Genomic DNA, 18,649 nt, shown 5'->3' on the forward strand with positions numbered 1-18,649 from the left:
GTCTGGAAGAGGGGCAGCCACTGCAAAGTCTCAATGAGGTATAAACACTGTGTAAGGTTCTCCCACCAAAGTGAACTGAGGGGCTGGACCCATGGGAAACCCCTCGGGCTGTATACACTGAATATGGGTTTGCTGTAAAATGGAAGGGTTGTGAGGAAACTCACTCTTGCATCAAAGAAAACTGATTTCCTTTGCACTTTTTGGGATGTCAACTTGGTGTTATTTTGAACTGTTTTGTACTGTATTTTTTACAGATTTTTATGAATAAAGTATATTTTGGGGGAAAAGAGGAAGAGGAAAAGACCAGCGGGAAAGCTCGGGCCAGGGCCAAGGCCAAGTCTCACTCCTCCCGGGCTGGACTGCAGTTCCCGGTGGGCCGTGTTCACAGGCTCCTGAGAAAGGGCAACTATGCTGAGCGTGTGGGTGCCGGAGCCCCGGTCTATCTGGCTGCTGTGCTCGAGTATCTAACCACTGAAATCCTCGAGCTGGCCGGTAACGTGGCCCGGGACAACAAGAAGAGCTGCATCATCCCTAGACACCTGCAACTGGCCGTCCGCAACGACGAGGAGCTCAACAAGCTGCTGGGAAGGGAGGCCATCGCTCAGGGCAGTGTGCTGCCTAATATCCAGGCCGTGCTGCTACCCAAGAAAACCAGCGCTCAGAGATCCCAGAAAAAGTAAAGCGGCCAAAATGTCATCTAATAAACCAAAGACTTTTTTCAGAGCCACCCACAGTCTCTGTGAAAGGACTGGTTACTGTCAGGAGGGAGTCAGAGATGGAGTTATTGTAATGGTGCATTGACCAGTTTCACATCTGTCCAGGTGTGTTTTCCGTTCCCTCTCTGGATTTCGCTCTGCTCCTCTGCTCACACATCCCCCTGCACCCTCCCCCCGCCCCTCCCCCCAATTAAATGAAGAACTGAACTACATGATGTCAATCAACAATTTAATAAATGCCGCCACCTTCAATTTCATAAATTTGGAGACCCTCTCGGTGCATTAATGATAAGTGGTTTGGTGCTGATGAATTAATTTAATCATGGAAGTTTCTGGGTCAATTCTGGTCTGTTTTTCATTGAGACAGTTTGAATTCTTTTTTTCTCTCCGGTGATCTGAGCGCCGCTTCTCAATGAGAATCTGCTTCCGGAACAGAGTAAGTGCAGGAAGGAAGAGGCCATTCTCGGGTTGTGTGTGGACAAGGTAAGGGAGACAGAACGGGAAGAATCTGCTATTGAAAATCATTGTTGTTTTCTGTCCTCAAACCTGTAATGCACGTTCCTGGTTTAGCTTTAGTTTCAGACTGTTTGTTGTTCTTGAACAGTGAATAGAGGAAATAGAGCCGGGCAGTAGGGATGTGGGCAGTTATGCGAACAACAACTATTGCTGTCACTCGGTGAGAAGTATCGAGGAAATATTTTAAACAGCGGCTGTCGATTTAGGTTGAATGGTTGGTCCAATGAGAAACAAGGAAATGGCAGAGACTTTGAACAAGTATTTTAACTCAGTCTTCATGGTAGAAAACACTAAAAGCATCGAAAGAATAGTATAAACTCAAGGGGAAAAGGAGGGAAGGAACTTGAAACGATCATTGTCGCTGGAAAAAATGTATGAGGAAAACTAATGGGACGAAAATCTGACAGATCCCCTAGACCTGATGGCCTGCATCCCAGAGTTTAAAAGAAATGGCTCCAGCCATAGTGGATGCGTTGGTTGTAATCTTCGTCAATTCACGAGATTCTGGAACAGTGCCAGTGGATATTAAAACCACAAATGTAAAACCCCTATTCAAAAAGCAGGTAATGATAGGCCTGCTAGCCTAATGTCTGTCATTGGGAAAATGCTGGAATCCATGATTAAGTAAGTGGTAGCAGAACATTCAGAAAATTAAAGTACAATCATGCAGAGTCAACATGGATTTATGAAAGGGAAACCATGTTTGACAAAATTATTAGAGTTTTTTTAGGATGTAACAAGCAGGGAAGATGAAGGGGAACCAGTAGATGTAGTGTATTTGGATTTTAAAGGCGTTCGATAAAGTGCCATGTAAAAGGTTACAACACAAGATAAGAGTTCATGGTGTTCAGGTGTAATATATTAGCACGGATAGAGGATTGGCTAACTAACAAGAAACAGAGAATTGGGTTAAATGGGTCATTTTTCAGGTTGGCAAACTAATTAGTGGGGTGCCACAGGGATTGGTGTTGGGGCCTCAACTACTTACAATCTATATTAATAACTTGGATGAAGGGATCGAGTGTATTGTAATCAAATTTGCTGGGGATACAAAGATAGGTGGGAAAGCAAGTTGTGAGGAGGACACAATGAGTTTGCAAAGGGATAAAGACAGGTTAAGTGTGTGGACAAAAATTTGGCAATGAAGTATAATGTGGGAAAATGTGAGGTTATCCACTTTGGTATGACGTATAGAAAAGCAGAATATTATTTAATTAGAGAGAGAATGCAGAATACTGTGGTACAGAGGGATCTGGGTGCCCTCATATATGAATCACAAAATGTTAGCATGAAAACACAGCAAGTAATTAGGAAGGCAAATGGAATGTTGGTGTTTATTGCAAGGGGATGGGGTATAAATGTGCAGGTTGTTGGTTCGACCACACCTTGAGTGTTGCATGCAGTTTTGGTCTCCTTATTTAAGGAGAGATATATTTGCATTGGAGGTAGTTCAGGCAAGTACCACTAGGTTGATTTCTGGGATAAAGGTGTTGTGTTATGTGGAAAGGTTGACCTGGTTGTGGTGCACTCATTGGAGTTTAGAAGAATGAGAGTCAATCTTATTGAAATACATAAGATTCTGAGGAGGCTTGACAAGGTATTTGCTGAAATGATGTTTCCCCTCATGAGGGAATCGAGAACTATGGGGGAACAGTTTCAAAATAAGGAGTCTCTCATTTTAGATGGAGTTGAGGAGGAATTTCTTCTCACAAAGGGCTGCTATTCTTTGGAATTATCTACCCAAGAGGATGGTGGAGGTTGGTCATTGAATATATTCAAGGTTGAGTTAGACTGACTTTTGATCTACAAGGGAATAATTGGTTATAGGGGCAGGCAGGATAGTGGAGTTGAGGCCATGATTTTTAAAAAGTTAAACCCTGTTACAGGTAAGGAAGAGGCTGAGAGGGGGAGCCTTTCTCACCTGGTCGTAACAATGACTTTTCTAGCTTCTACCTCAATTGATCTTGAGTTACAGAGATATTTTTCTTTCTCTCTGTAGGCAAAAACTTGAAGGAACCTGAAGGAAGGTGGTGATTCCCCAGCACAAGGAAAAGTGCAGTCCACTCCTTCAAACACAGAGTAGGTACATTATCACACCCAGAGCACAGAGACACAGACAGGCCATGAGTTCCACAGGCACAGAGAGCAGAAGTAGTCAGACTCGCACTGATCCCAAGTTCCAGAGACACATTTTCAATCCAGCAGACAATCAAACAATGCAGGAGAGGCAGAAGTTGTTTCCAATTCACCCCAACTCAGTACTACTGAAAGGTAGGTCTATCAATCTCAGTTCAAAATCACACCCACCATCAGATTGAAAGGCACCGGATTAATCCCACAAAAGTGCAGCCTAAGCTACAAATTAAATATCAGGTAGAGCAGCTGATGGAAAGGTACAGAATGAATCCTTAGATTCCTTAGAGGCGGCACAGTGGCGCAGTGGTTAGCACCGCAGCCTCACAGCTCCAGCGACCCGGGTTCAATTCTGGGTACTGCCTGTGTAGAGTTTGCAAGTTCTCCCTGTGTCTGCGTGGGTTTCCTCCGGGTGCTCCGGTTTCCTCCCACATGCCAAAGACTTGCAGGTTGATAGGTAAATTGGCCATTGTAAAATTGCCCCTAGTGTAGGTAGGTGGTAGGGAAATGTTGGGATGTGGTAGGAATATGGAATTAGTGCAGGATTATTATAAATGGGTGGTTGATGTTTGGCACAGACTCGGTGGGCCGAAGGGCCTGTGTCAGTGCTGTATCTCTAAATAAACAAATAAAATAAATGTAGCCCAGACTGCAGACTCAGTGACAGATTACAATGTAGTACAAACATCTCATACAGTATCAAAAATAAAGTTATAGTATTATGTCAATTAGTGCACACTGCACTACTCATTTCATACCAGTCCAATAATCTCTGTAAGAGCTGTAACGAAAGAGCGAGTATCAATTCAATGATTCTAATTGTACTGAGCACACCATTTGTGAGTTGGAAACATATGCCATCATTCACAAATGTGTTCAGAGTGACAGACTAAATATTAGTCCAAAACAGATAGCAATGAGGAAAAACCTCTTCACTCAGAGCGTTGTTAAACATTTGGAATTCTGTACCCCAGAGGGCTGTGGAAGCTCAGTCATTGAGTATGTTTAAAGCAGAGAGTGACAGATTTCTAAATACAAGTGACATAAGGGGATATGAGGATAGTGTGTGAAAAAGGCATTGAAGTGGATGATCAGCCATGATCATATTGAATGGCAGAGCATGCTCAATCGGCTGAATGTCATGATCCTATGTTCCTAAAACTCTCACACCACAACTCAATAAAACACGCAGTTAAAATGTGATCCATATTTTGAAATACAAATGAGGCAAGCAAATCGTGACACATTATGGCATTAAACAAATAGTTCTCAATACCATCACTGAGATACATATTAAGTGCAGGTACAGAGGAATCCTCTACCAGAATTTCATAGATACACAATGTATCACATTTGCAGACAATGGCAGTAGCTGAGAGATACAAAATTAATCCCACTGTAACTGACTGTCTGAGAAACAGACACATAAAAAATGAATTGTAACACACATTCAGTACCAGAGACTGCCAAATGCAGAATGAGCCCTGGATGTGCACATGCAGAGTGTACCAGAAATTGACTGATACTGAATGAGACCCAGACTCATATGCAGTACCAGAGACTAACAGCTGAAGAATAAATCCAACATTCACTTCCAGTACCAGAAAATAATATATGCATAACAGATATCACTCATGTACAGTAGCAGAGATTGACAAACAACAGAATGCAGCTTGACAGTAGCGAAGGTGCGAGAGCGAGCTTACAGCTGGGAAGTCAATTTCAGTGTAAGTTTAAAAGTTAATTCCCTTTTGTTTTCGGAGGACCAGGGGACTGCTGGGTAAGTAAAAACTATATATTTGGATGGTTTATAATCTCTTTCTTTTAGTTTTGGTGACTGCAGCTTGACAGTAGCGAAGGTGCGAGAGCGGGCTTACAGCTGGGAAGTCAATTTCAGTGTAAGTTAAAAGTTAATTCCCTTTTGTTTTCGGAGGGCCAGGGGACTGCTGGGTAAGTAAAAACTATATATTTGGGTGGTGGCTGTACCCGAGACACTACACGTGTAGTGTCTCCCACCCACCCTCCTCCTCTAACAAAAAAAAAAGGACTCTGTTGTGTTGATAAGGTAAGCTTTTTATTTAAGAAGTTCTGTCCGTTGGATTGCTAACCTAACAAGTTTTGACAGTTTTTTGGTTTTTCAGTAGATTTGTTGGGAATTTAGAATAGAGGGAATGGAAGTGAAGGCAGTTGTATGTTCCTCCTGCGGAATGTGGGAGGTCAGGGTCGCCAAGAGTGTCCCTGCTGACTGCATCTGCGGGAAGTGCACCCAACTCCAGCTCCTCGAGAACCGCGTTAGGGAACAGGAGCTGGAGCTGGATGAACTTCCGATCATTCGGGAGGCGGAGGGGGTTATTGAGAGGAATTATGGGGAGGTAGTCACACCTCAGGTAAAGGTAGGTAGATGGGTTACCGTCAGGGGAAGGAGAGGGAACCAGCAGGCAGTGCAGGGATCCCCTCTGGCCCTTTCCCTCAACAACAGGTATACCGTTTTGGATACTGTTGCGGGGGACGACTTACCAGGGGTAAGCAATGGGGTACAGGTATCTGGCACAGAGTCTGTCCCTGTTGCTCAGAAGGGAAGGGGAAGAGGAGCAGAGCTTTAGTCATTGGGGACTCCATAGTTAGGGGAACAGATAGGAGGTTCTGTGGGAACGAGAGAGACTCACGGTTGGTATGTTGCCTCCCAGGTGCCAGGGTTCGTGATGTCTCGGATCGTGTTTTTGGGATCCTTAACGGGGAGGGGGAGCAGCCCCAAGTTGTGGTCCACATAGGCACCAACGACATAGGTAGGAAGAGAGATGGGGATTTAAGACAGAAATTCAGGGAGCTAGGGTGGAAGCTTAGGGCGAGAACAAACAGAGTTTTTATCTCTGGGTTGTTGCCCGTGCCACGTGATAGCGAAGCGAGGAATAGGGAGAGAGAGGAGTTGAACATGTGGCTGCAGGGATGGTGTAGGAGGGAGGGTTTTGGTTTCCTGGATAATTGGGGCTCTTTCTGGGTAGGTGGGACCTCTACAAACAGGATGGTCTTCACCTGAACCAGAGGGGTACCAATATCCTGGGGGGAAGATTTGCTAGTGCTCTTCGGGGGGGTTTAACCTAATTCAGCAGCGTAATGGGAACCTAAAATGGAGTGCCAGTGTACAGGATGTGGAGTAGTGAGGTCAGGGATAAGGTTACAAGGACGCAAGAGGGCACTGGCAAGCAAGAACCTGGTTTAAAGTGTGTCTACTTCAACGCCAGGAGCATCCGGTACAAGGTGGGTGAGCTTGCAGCATGGGTTGGTACCTGGGATCTCGATGTAGTGGCCATTCCGGAGACATGGGGAGAGCAGCGGCAGGAATGGATGTTGCAGTTTCCGGGATTTAGATGTTTCAGTAAGAACAGAGAAGATGGTAAAAGAGGGGGGGGAGGGTGTGGCATTGTGAATCAAGGAGAGTATTACAGCGGCAGAAAGGACGTTTGAGGACTCGTCTACTGAGGTAGTATGGGCCGAGGTTAGAAACAGGAGAGGTGAGGTCACCCTGTTGGGAGTCTTTTATAGACCTCCAAATAGTTCCAGAGATGTAGAGGAAAGGATAGCGAAGATGATTCTCGACAGGGGCGAGAGTAACAGGGTAGTTGTTATGGGGGACTTTAACTTTCCAAATATCGACTGGAAATACTATAGTTCGAGTACTTTAGATGGGTCAGTTTTTGTCCAGTGTGTGCAGGAGGGTTTTCTGACACAGTATGTAGACGGACCAACCAGGATGCCACATTGGATTTGGTACTGGGTAATGAACCCGGCCAGGTGTTAGATTTAGATGTAGGTGAGCACTTTGGTGATAGTGATCACAATTCGGTTAGGTTTACCTTAGCGATGGGCAGGGACAGGTATATACTGCAGGGCAAAAATTATAGCTGGGGGAAAGGAAATTATGATGCGATTAGGCAAGATTTAGGATGTGTAGGATGGGGAAGGAAACTGCAGGGGATGGGAACAATCGAAATGTGGAGCTTATTCAAGGAGCAGCTACTGCGTGTCCTTGATAAGTATGTACCTGTGAGGCAGGGAGGAAGTTGTCGAGCGAGGGAGCCGTGATTCACTAAAGAAGTTGAAGCGCATCTCAAGAGGAAGAAGAAGGCTTATTTAAGGATGAGACGTGAAGGATCAGTTAGGGCGCTTGAGAGTTACAAGCTAGCCAGGAAGGATCGAAAGGGAGAGCAAAGAAGAGCAAGGAGAGGACACTAGAAGTCATTGGCGGATAGGATCAGGGAAAACCCTTAGGCTTTCTATAGGTATATCAGGAATAAAAGAATGACAAGAGTTAGATTAGGGCCAATCAAGGATAGTAGTGGGAAGTTGTGTGTGGAATCAGAGGAGGTAGGGGAAGTGTTAAATGAATATTTTGCGTCAGTATTTACAGTAGAGACAGAAAATGTTGTCGAGGAGAATACTGAGATTCAGGCTACTAGGCTAGATGGGATTGAGGTTCACAAGGAGGAGGTATTATCAATTTTGGAAAGTGTGAAAATAGATAAGTCCCCTGGGCCAGATGGGATTTATCCGAGGATTCACTGGGAAGCGAGGGAGGAGATTGCAGAGCCTTTGTCCTTGATCTTTATCGTCATTGTCGACAGGAATAGTGCCGGAGACTGGAGAATAGCAAATGTTGTCCCCTTGTTCAAGAAGGGGAGTAGAGACAGCTCTGGTAATTATAGACCTGTGAGCCTTACTTCGGTTGTGGGTAAAATGTTGGAAAAGGTTATAAGAGACAGGATTTATAATCATCTTGAAAAGAATAATTTCATTAGCGATAGTCAGCACGGTTTTGTGAAGGGTAGGTCGTGCCTCACAAACCTTATTGAGTTTTTCGACAAGGTGACCAAACAGGTGGATGAGGGTAAAGCAGTGGATGTGGTGTATATGGATTTCAGTAAGGCGTTTGATAAGGTTCCCCAAGGTAGGCTATTGCAGAAAATACGGAAGTATGGGGTTGAAGGTGATTTAGAGCTTTGGATCAGAAATTGGCCAGCTGAAAGAAGACAGAGGGTGGTGTTTGATGGCAAATGTTCATCCTGGAATTTAGTTACTAGTGGTGTACCGCAAGGATCTGTTATGGGGCCACTGCTGTTTGTCATTTTTATAAATGACCTGGAAGAGGGTGTAGAAGGGTGGGTTAGTAAATTTGTGGATGACACGAAGGTCGGTGGAGTTGTGGATAGTGCCGAAGGATGTTGTAGGGTTCAGAGGGACATAGATAGGCTGCAGAGCTGGGCTGAGAGATGGAAAATGGAGTTTAATGCAGAAAAGTGTGAGGTGATTCACTTTGGAAGGAGTAACAGGAATGCAGAGTACTGGGCTAATGGGAAGATTCTTGGTAGTGTAGATGAGCAGAGAGATCTTGGTGTCCAGGTACATAAATCCCTGAAGGTTGCTACCCAGGTTAATAGGGCTGTTAAGAAGGCATATGGTGTGTTAGCTTTTATTAGTAGTGGGATCGAGTTTCGGAGCCACGAGGTCATGCTGCAGCTGTACAAAACTCTGGTGAGACCGCACCTGGAGAATTGCATGCAGTTCTGGTCACCGCATTATAGGAAGGATGTGGAAGCTATGGAAAGGGTGCAGAGGAGATTTACTAGGATGTTGCCTGGTATGGAGGGAAGGTCTCACGAGGAAAGGCCGAGGGACTTGAGGTTGTTTTCGTTGGAGAGAAGGAGGAGGAGAGGTGACTTAATATAGACATATAAGATAATCAGAGGGTTGGATAGGGTGGATAGTGAGAGTTTTTTTCCTCGGATGGTGATGGCAAACACGAGGGGACATAGCTTTAAGTTTCAGGGTGATAGATATAGGACAGATGTCAGAGGTAGTTTCTTTACTCAGAGTAGTAGGGGCGTGGAATGCCCTGTCTGCAACAGTAGTAGACTCGCCAACTTTAAGGGCATTTAAGTGGTCATTGGATAGATATATGGATGAAAATGGAATAGTGTAGGTCAGATGGTTTCACAGGTCAGCGCAACATCGAGGGCCGAAGGGCCTGTACTGCGCTGTAATGTTCAAATTCTAATTCTAAGAATGAACCCACAATCTCATTCAGTGCCAGATACTGACAGGTACAGAATTAATCCCACCCGTACACACTGTACTAGGCACTGAAAGACATAGGAAGCATTGCACATTCACATACAAGAGCAAACATTGACAGATATTGTTGGAGTCACATGCTCACAGTCAGTACCAGATACTGTTGAAAAGAGAATTAATCCCACACTTGCATTCATTGCAAGAGACTGACAGTTACATAAAGGTATTCCCACACTCACATAGAGTAACAGAGACTGACATGCAGAACTTGGTCCACACCCATATATAGTACCAAAACCTGAAAGATATTGAGTCAATACCACAATCAGATGCAGTGTCAAAGACTGACAGGCATATTATAGAGTTCACTTCCATAGAATACCAGTTATTTACATGTGCAGAATGCATCTTGTTTCACATTCAGTCTGGATACTGACAGATACACAATGAATCACTACAATCATACTCAATACCAAGTTCAGACAAACACCATATATATCCCCCAATTATTCACAGTATCATAGACTGACAGACACAGAGTGAATCACAAAATCAATTAATTTCAGAGACCAGCAGATAGAGAATTAATCTCACTGTCACGGAAAGAACCAGAGAGTGACAGATATACAATGAGACCCAAGCTTTCATAAAGTGACACACATAATTAAAACCACGCACATACATAGTACCTTAGACTGACACATTGAGAATGAATCAAACACATTCTGACAATAAGATTGATGCATACACAATGAAACTCACACTCACATTTAGTTCCAGACAGTGACAGATACAGAATGATATCCACATTCAGCCACAGTAGCAGATAGATACAGAAGCTGCCCCACATTCCCATACAACACTCATGAATGACATACAGAATGAATCAAACAATCACATTTAGTTCCATAGACTGACACTCAAATAATCTCACACTCAGACACAGTACCACAGATATATTTAGAATTAAATTCACTGTCATATAATGTACCAGAAAGTGTGGCAAAATTAATCTCATACAGTACAAAGGATGGATGGAATTTGTCCCACACTCAATGTAATAGGTTTTAAGTAAGTGAAGTGGGGTTGTCGGAGGGATGGGGGTGGAGGTGGGGAAGAGAACAAAATGGAAGGTATGTGTTAGGGCAGAGGGCAGGAGAGATTAACTGACAAATAGGTCATGCAGTAAAGGGAGAGTGCTAAGGTTGCAGTGAAAGGCAAAACATTAGTATAGAGAGAGTGTTAATGACAGAATAATGAACAGTTCTGTCCAAAAGCACAAACTTGAAAAATCAAGATTAAGGCAGACACATGGTGACAAAAAATGATAAAATAAAATAAAATAATCTAAAAGAGCCAGTCATGCTCTGAAATTATTGTACTCAATGTTCAGTCCGGAAGGCTGTTGAGTGTCTAATCAGAAAATGAGGTTCTGTTCCTGGAGCTTGCTTCACTGGAACACTGCAGCAGGCCGAGGACAGAAATGTGGGCATGAGAGCAGGGTGGTGAATTGAAATGGCAAGCAACCGGAAGCTTGGGTTTATGCTTGCGGACTGAGCAGAGATGTTCCGCAAAGCAGTCACCCAATCTATGTTTGATCTCCCCAATGTAGAGGTGGCTGCATTGTGAGCAGCGAATACAATGTATTAAATTGAAAGAAGTACAGGTAAATCGCTGCTTCACCTGGAAGGAGTGTTTGGGACCTTGGATGGTGAAGAGAGGGGAGGTAAAAGGACAGGATCTATGCCTCCTGCAATTACATGCAAAGATGTCATGGGAAGGGGACAAGGTGTCAGGGGTAATGCAGGAGTGGACTAGGGTGTCACGGAGGGAACGGTCCTTTGGATTGCTGACAGGGGAGGGAAGACGGGTTTGGTAATGGCATCACGCTGGAGGTGGCAGAAATGGTGGATAATGATCCTTTGGATGTGCAGGCAGGTCGGGTGGAACTTGATTGCAGTTCTGGGAGGGAGGAGAAGGGATGAGGGTAGAAGTGCAGGAAATTTGTCAGACATGTTTGAGAGCCCTGTCAACCACAGCTGGGGGGAAATCCTCGGTTGAGGAAAAATGAAAACACATCAGAAGTGCTGTTGTCGAAGGTTGCATCATCAGAAATGATGTGTCTGAGATGGAAAAACTGAGAGAATGGAATGGAGTCCTTACAAGAAGAAGGGTGTGAGGAAGTGTAGTCAAGGTAACTGTGGGAGTCAGTGGGCTTAGAATGAATATTAGTGGACAGCCTTATCCTCAGAGATGGAGACAGAGAAGTCACAAAGGGAAGGGAAGTGTCGGAGATAGATCATGTGAAGGTGAGGGAAGGGTGGAAATTGGAAACAAAGTTGATGAAGTTTTCCAGTTCGGGGCAGGAGCAGGAAATGACACTGACACAGTCATCATTCTACCGGAAAAAGAGCTGGCGGGTGGGGCCCTGAGTAGGACTGGAGAAAGGAATGTTTGACATACACCACAAAAAGACAGGCATAACTAGGACCTATGCGGGTATCCATAGCAAAGCCTTTTATGTTATTCTCTGAGTAACACACCTCCTGACTCACCAAACCGTGTCCACCATCTGCAAGGCACAAGTTAGGTGTGTAATGGAATACTCTCCACTTGCCTGGATGAATGCAGCTCCAACAACACTCTGGAAGCTCGACTCCATCCAGGACAAAGTAGTTCACTTGATCAACACCCCGTCCACCACCTTAAATATTCACTCCCTCCACCACTGGTGGACAGTGGCAGCAGCGTTTAACATCCTAGACAGCACCTTCCAAACACCCGACCTCTACCACCATTTTTTTTACAAGATGCACTGCAGCAACGCACCAAGGGTCCTTCGACAGCACCTTCCAAACCCGCAACCTATACCAACTAGAAGACAAGGGCAGCAAATGCATGGAAACACCACCAACTGCAAGTTCCCCCCAAGTCACACACTATCCTGACTTGGAACTATATCGCGGTTCCTTCACTGTCACTGGGTCAAAATCCTGCAACTCCCCTCCGAACAGCACTGTGAGTGTACCTACCTCACATGGACTGTAGTGGTTCAAGACAGCTCACCACCACCTTCTCAAGGGCAGTTAGAGATGGGCAATAAATACTGGCCTAGCCAGCGACGCCTACATCCCATGAATGAATTTAAAAAAGGTGCACACTGCTGCCACTGTGCATCAGTGGCGGAGGGAGTGAATGTTTGTGGATAGGGTGTCAATCAAGTGGGCTGTTTTGTCCTGGATGGTATCGAGCTTCTTGAGTGTTGTTGGAGCTGCACCTATCCAGCAAGTGGACAGTATTCCATCACACTCCTGACTTGTGCCTTGTCGATGGTGGACAGGCTTTGTGGAGTCAGGAGGTGAGTTAATTGCCGCAGGATTCCTAGCCTCTGACCTGCTCTTGTAGCCACAGTATTTTTTTGGCTACTCCAGTTCAATTTCTGGTCAATGGTAGCCCCTGGGATGTTGATAGTGGGGGATTCGGCGATGGTAATGCCATTGAATGTCAAGGGGAGATGGTTAGATTCTCTCTTGTTGGAGATGGTCATTGCCTGGCACTTGTGTGGCATGAATGTTACTTGCCACTTATCAGCCCAAGCCTGGATATAGTCCAGGTCTTGCTGCATTTCTACACAGACTGCTTCAGTGTCTGAGCAGTCATGAATGCTGCTGAACATTGTGCAATTATCAGCGAAAATCCCCACTTCTGACCTTCTGATTGAAGGAAGGTCATTGATGAAGCAGCTGAAGATGGTTGGACCTTGGACACGACCCTGAGGAACTCCTGCAGTGATGTCCTGTAGCTCAGATGATTGACCTCCAACAACCACAACCATCTTCCTTTGTGCTAGGTATGACTCCAACCAGCGGAGAGATTTCCCCCTGATTCCCTGGAAGGACAATAGCAGCAGATACATGGGAACACTACAACCAGCAACCTCCCCTCCAAGCCACACAACATCGTGACTTGGATCTATTTTGCCGAGGGCATATCAAAATCCCGGAACTCCCTCCCTAATAGCACTGTGTGTGTACCTATAACATGTGGACTGCAGTGGTTCAAGTAGGCAGCTCACCAAAACCAGGGCAATTAGGGATGGGCAATAAATGATGGTCTTGCCAGCGATGCTTACATCCCATGAAAAAAATAACAAAAATGAAATGGAGTTAAAATCTCTATGAAAAAAATCTTTATAAAATTCTGCAATCAGTCCATGTGACCAGGAGATCCCCACCCCCTTCATTCCAGTTCCCGCTAATTTTACTTGCATTGATTCCACTTCATTGTCACACACGATTCTCTCATCCTCCTTTAAAAACTCTTCAATAAAACCACTCACTTTCAATAATTTGCAAATGGATTCATTTGTACATAACCCCTAATAAATAGGAGATACTGGAACGGCTGGCTGTACTTCATGTTGATAAGTCATTAGGACTGGTTGGGATGCAACCAAGACTGCTGAGAGCTGTAAGGGTGGAAATTGCTAGAATCTTCTGATTTTTATTTTTTGGATTGACAGCTGCCAGCCATTTGTTTGTCCCAGGACACAATAACGAACTAAAATGAATCTGCACCGAGCAAATATTAACGTCCCACATCTGCAGGTTTCTTCCAAAACATCAGGAATTTCAGCCTCAATCCTCGGACTTTTTATGCTCTCTTCCATTGATATTTTGTCCCCTGATTAAAATTGATCCTGGGAAGTCTGTCCTCTGAGCGGCCTGGCACTCCGAGTTCCTCAGCAGACATCCGGTTGCTGTTGGTGGACCAAAAGAGCCCGAAAACCCGAGAAGAAACGTCTCCCAGGGCCCTCCGAGTGTGTCTCCATTAGACCATGCAGCCACTACCTGTATAATGGATAGCAATGGTGAGGAGTATGAGTTATTTCAGTGCCTGCGTTCTGTGGAAATTGAGGATTAAAGATTAAAAATAATTAAAATCACTGAATAGATCTTCTGTGAGCAGGACTTAAACCAAACTGGGATAAGTCCAGTGGATTTCAATGTTGAAATCTTTAACCACTGGACCTTGGCAGCTGAAATCACACCCCTTTTATACAGACCGAGAATCATCCTACACTGATCCACTTTTGCTCATTTTTGTGTCCGGGGACAAAAAAGTTCTTTGTAGCTGTCAATCAAAAAATGGTTGGAAGGAACTTCATTTATTCAAACACCAGCAGCCGCCAGTTGTCAATGAATTCAATCCCATCAGCAATAGAGAGGTAGAAAGAGAGAGAGAGACTGTTAGAGAACTTCCTGCATTCGGTCCTGACCCTGTCACACTCAGCAGTTTCTCACCCAGACCCTACTCTCATCAACACTGAACATTGTTACCGAGACCCTTCAAATACTGTTTATAAAATGAATAAAGGTTCAAAGTTTATGACAGCTGGACTGAATGGAACCAAGTTTAATAAAATTTTCACTCTGACTTGATAACCACATTAGACAGTCCTTCAATTGGTAGCAAAGTTATCAGCTGTCAGAATATTTTTACTGAGTTGAATAATTTCTGTGTGAGGAATGTTCCAGCATCATAAACCAGGGGAACGTGCTGATTGAGCTGTGTCTTCATCACTTCTGGGCAATCAGACAGTTCATCCTTCATTCTGTTCTGATTCACTTTCCCAAAGTGGTTCTACAGATTCTCAAATCTGGGGACAAGGATTTCTTATTTGCTTCCTTTCAGTTTTTATCATTCTCAACTGACAATATAATCCAAAACTCGGACAAATCCTCCACCTTGCATCGTGTCCCAGACTCGGTGGAAAGCAGCACATAGTGACATGAACACACTGACAGAGACAATCCGTCACACTCTGATTCAGTGAGATTAATGTCAAGAGTGGTTTTCAGATCAAATGCAATGATGAACAAATTTCTATCAAAGGAGGTGTGGTTGACTGAGGTACCTTTATAGTATTTGCAGTGAATTTTTGTACAAGAAGGGACAATCGTCAAACATCCATTCCGAAATCCTTCGCTCAGCAAAGACAGATAGAGTTCTGTTTTAAATAAAAACAGAAAGTGCTGGAAATATTCCGCAGGTCTGGAAGCATCTGTGCAGAGAGGAGCAGAGTTAACATTTCAGCAGTTCTGATAAAATGTCACAGACCAGCACTTTCTGTTTTCGTTTCAGATTTCCAGCATCTGCAGTATTTTGCTTTTGTTACTGTCCTGTCTTATTGTGCTGCTCAATAAAGTAGTTGGAAAACCAAGTGAAAGTCAGGCTTTGAGGGGATTTGAACCGAGGATCGACCTTTTCATTAAAGAGGTACTTCGACCAACTAAGTCACAGGGTCAAAATGCAGTGTTCAAGTGTTTTTTGAGCTATGCATTAGTGCAGATCTCTCTAGCTGTGCTGAACATTAATTTCTATCTCTGGGTTCTTTCTGAATCTGTGAGTTTGCAGTTGTTTGCGAATGAGTGGGAGACATGGAGATATGTTTAGACGATTTCCTGGCAAATCATTTGCAACTCCATATTTTTCTGAAATTTGTACGAACACATTAATGACATACGTCACGCCGTGAAATTTCTCCACAAAACACTGAAAGGTAACATTGTTAATTGTGAGGGGGGTTTTTCACTTATTCAGACACACATCTGGAAGGAGTGATCAGAACGTGATTCACACATGACGTGATGACGTAATGGCGTGACTAAACACTTCCTTGAACTGGCCATATTTGGTATCCATTTTCTCTGCTCGACCCACCTGAATATTATAGAGAAAATGGCAACAAGGGGAAGATAAAGTCTGTAAATATAGGCAGAAAACAGCAGCAGGGACTGCAGTAAACAAGATCAGCCAGTTCCTGGTGACTTAGTTGCTCGGATAGTGGAGAATTTAGCTGGGTTGTGGACAGCCTGAGCCTCAGACTGTCTCCTGAGTTGAATAGGATACCGCACGGTCTTCGTGCTCATTGAGGAAATTTGGCTGTACTCATGGGATACAGCTGAAAGATGGCAACGTATGAGAGGGTTTGAGCACCATTCAGTTCCTATATGGAAAGAATGGGCATGTTTTTAGAGTTAAGAATATTTTGGGACTGGAAGGTGAGGAGGTCAAGACTCAGAATAAGGCAATTCCTGAGCAAAAGAAAACAATTTTGCTTGTGGAAATTGGCCTGGAAGTGTATGGCATGCTGACAAAGCTTCCTGCTCTGAACAAAGCAAAATAAGTGCCAGTCAAAACAATATCACCAAGTTGGAGGAACATTTCAATCCGAAGCCACGAGAGATAGCAGAATGCTACAAATTTGGAACCAGAAATCAGAAAAGTAGTGAAGCAGTTGGTGAGTATATTGTGGTACTGAAGAATTTTTATTACATTGCAACTTTGGCACATTCTTAGACCATGCATTATGAGACATATTTGTGTGTGGATTTGGTGAACAAAAGAATCCAATCGAAGTTACTAAACACACAAAATCTTACATTTGAGATTGTGTGTAAGATTGCTGTTTCCATGGAGATGGCATCAAAGAATGTTAGGGAATTTTGTCCTATGCAGGGAACTAGTACAGGCTTCTGTCCACTGTTAAAGTGCTTCAGCCAAGTCTAAAGTGGACAGACATAGCCAGAAGAGTGCCAATGATAGCAGTTTAGTGTCGTTATCACCATAAGGGCAACCACACAGCCCAATCATGTCAGTACAGAAATGCAAAATGTTTTAATTGTCAAGCAGAGGCCAAAGAAGGAAAGGGAACTAATTCCAGTGGTAATGGAAAACAGTGATGTTATAAGGGTGGAGTTCACAATCTTGAAGTGAATCCAGAGTGCCTAACCAAAGAGGAGCAAGGGCTGTACAGCATTTATGCCACAAGCAATCACTCAAATGATGGAGACTTTTGTATAATGTTGTTGGTAAATAAACAGTACATTGCTACGACCATGGATTGCTCCATCATGAGTAGAGAAATGTATGGGAGCAAAGTCAGTGATGTCCGTCAAACTGAGAGCACCAGTCAATTGAAAACCTACTCTGGTGAGGTGTGAGAAATGTGTGGGCAAATGGAGTGCAATATCCAACATAAGGGCAGGCCCCTCAAGTTACCCATTGTTTAAAAAATTAGGTCAGTGGAAGTAGGCATCACTGGCAAGGCCAGCATTTATTGCCCATTCCTAATTGCCCTTGACAACTGAATTGCTTGCTAGGTCATTTCAGAGGACAGGTGAGAGTAAACCAAATTGTTGTGGGCCAGCATCACATACAGGCCAGACCAGGTAAGCACAGCAGATTGCCTTCTGTAAAGGGTATGAGTGAACCAGATGGGTTTTAATGAAAATCAATCATAGTTGCATGGCACCACTACTCAAATTTTATATTATTCATTAATGAATTGAATCTGAATTCCACCAGCTGCCATGGTGGGATTTAAACTCATATCCCCAGGGCATTAGTCTGAGTCGTGAGATTATTAGTTCAGTGACATTACTGCTATGCCAGCCTCTCCCCTGCAAGGTAGTGAGATATGTCAACAAACCAATAATAATGGGGAAAGACTGGCTTTGAAAGCTGAAGTTAGACTGGAAGCATGTTTTTTCAAGTTGAAACAACCAAGGAGCTTGATCAGGCATTGAATTGTTACAGGAACACTTTCGAGGACAGCTATGAAGGCATAATCAGTGTGAAAGCTCACATCTGAATCAGGCCTGATACCAAACCAGTACATTGCAAAGTTTGGCTGCTTCCTTATGCTTCCAAAACCCAGGTTGAAGAGGAGCAAAAGAATCTGGAGAGATATGGTGTGCTGGTGAAAACTGATCACTGTGATTGGGCAAACCCAATTGTCATTGTGCCCAAGTCAGACAAAACCATCAGTCTATGTGGGGACGACAATGTCACAATGAACCAGGCAGTGGATTATGAGAAGTATCCACCACTGATCTCGAGATTTGTATGCGGATTTAGCAGGATCCAAGCTATTCACAAAGTTGGATTTATTCCATGCTTATGCACAGCTCAATGTGAATCAAGTGAATCTGCAGTATCTCACAATAAACACACACATGGGGTTATACTCCTACATAAAGCTGCCGTACGGTGTGAAGCCTTCTCCAAACTTCTTCCAAGTTACAATGGGTAAGATTTTACAAGGAGTGCTACATTGCTTGTGCAATCAGGATGATGTGTTGATCATGACTGTAACAAATGAAGAGAATTTTCAAGTGTTGGATGAAGTGTTAAAAAGGTTCAATGATCAC

Source organism: Heterodontus francisci, chromosome 21 (genome assembly GCF_036365525.1).
Source record: "Heterodontus francisci isolate sHetFra1 chromosome 21, sHetFra1.hap1, whole genome shotgun sequence".
NCBI lineage: Eukaryota > Metazoa > Chordata > Chondrichthyes > Heterodontiformes > Heterodontidae > Heterodontus > Heterodontus francisci.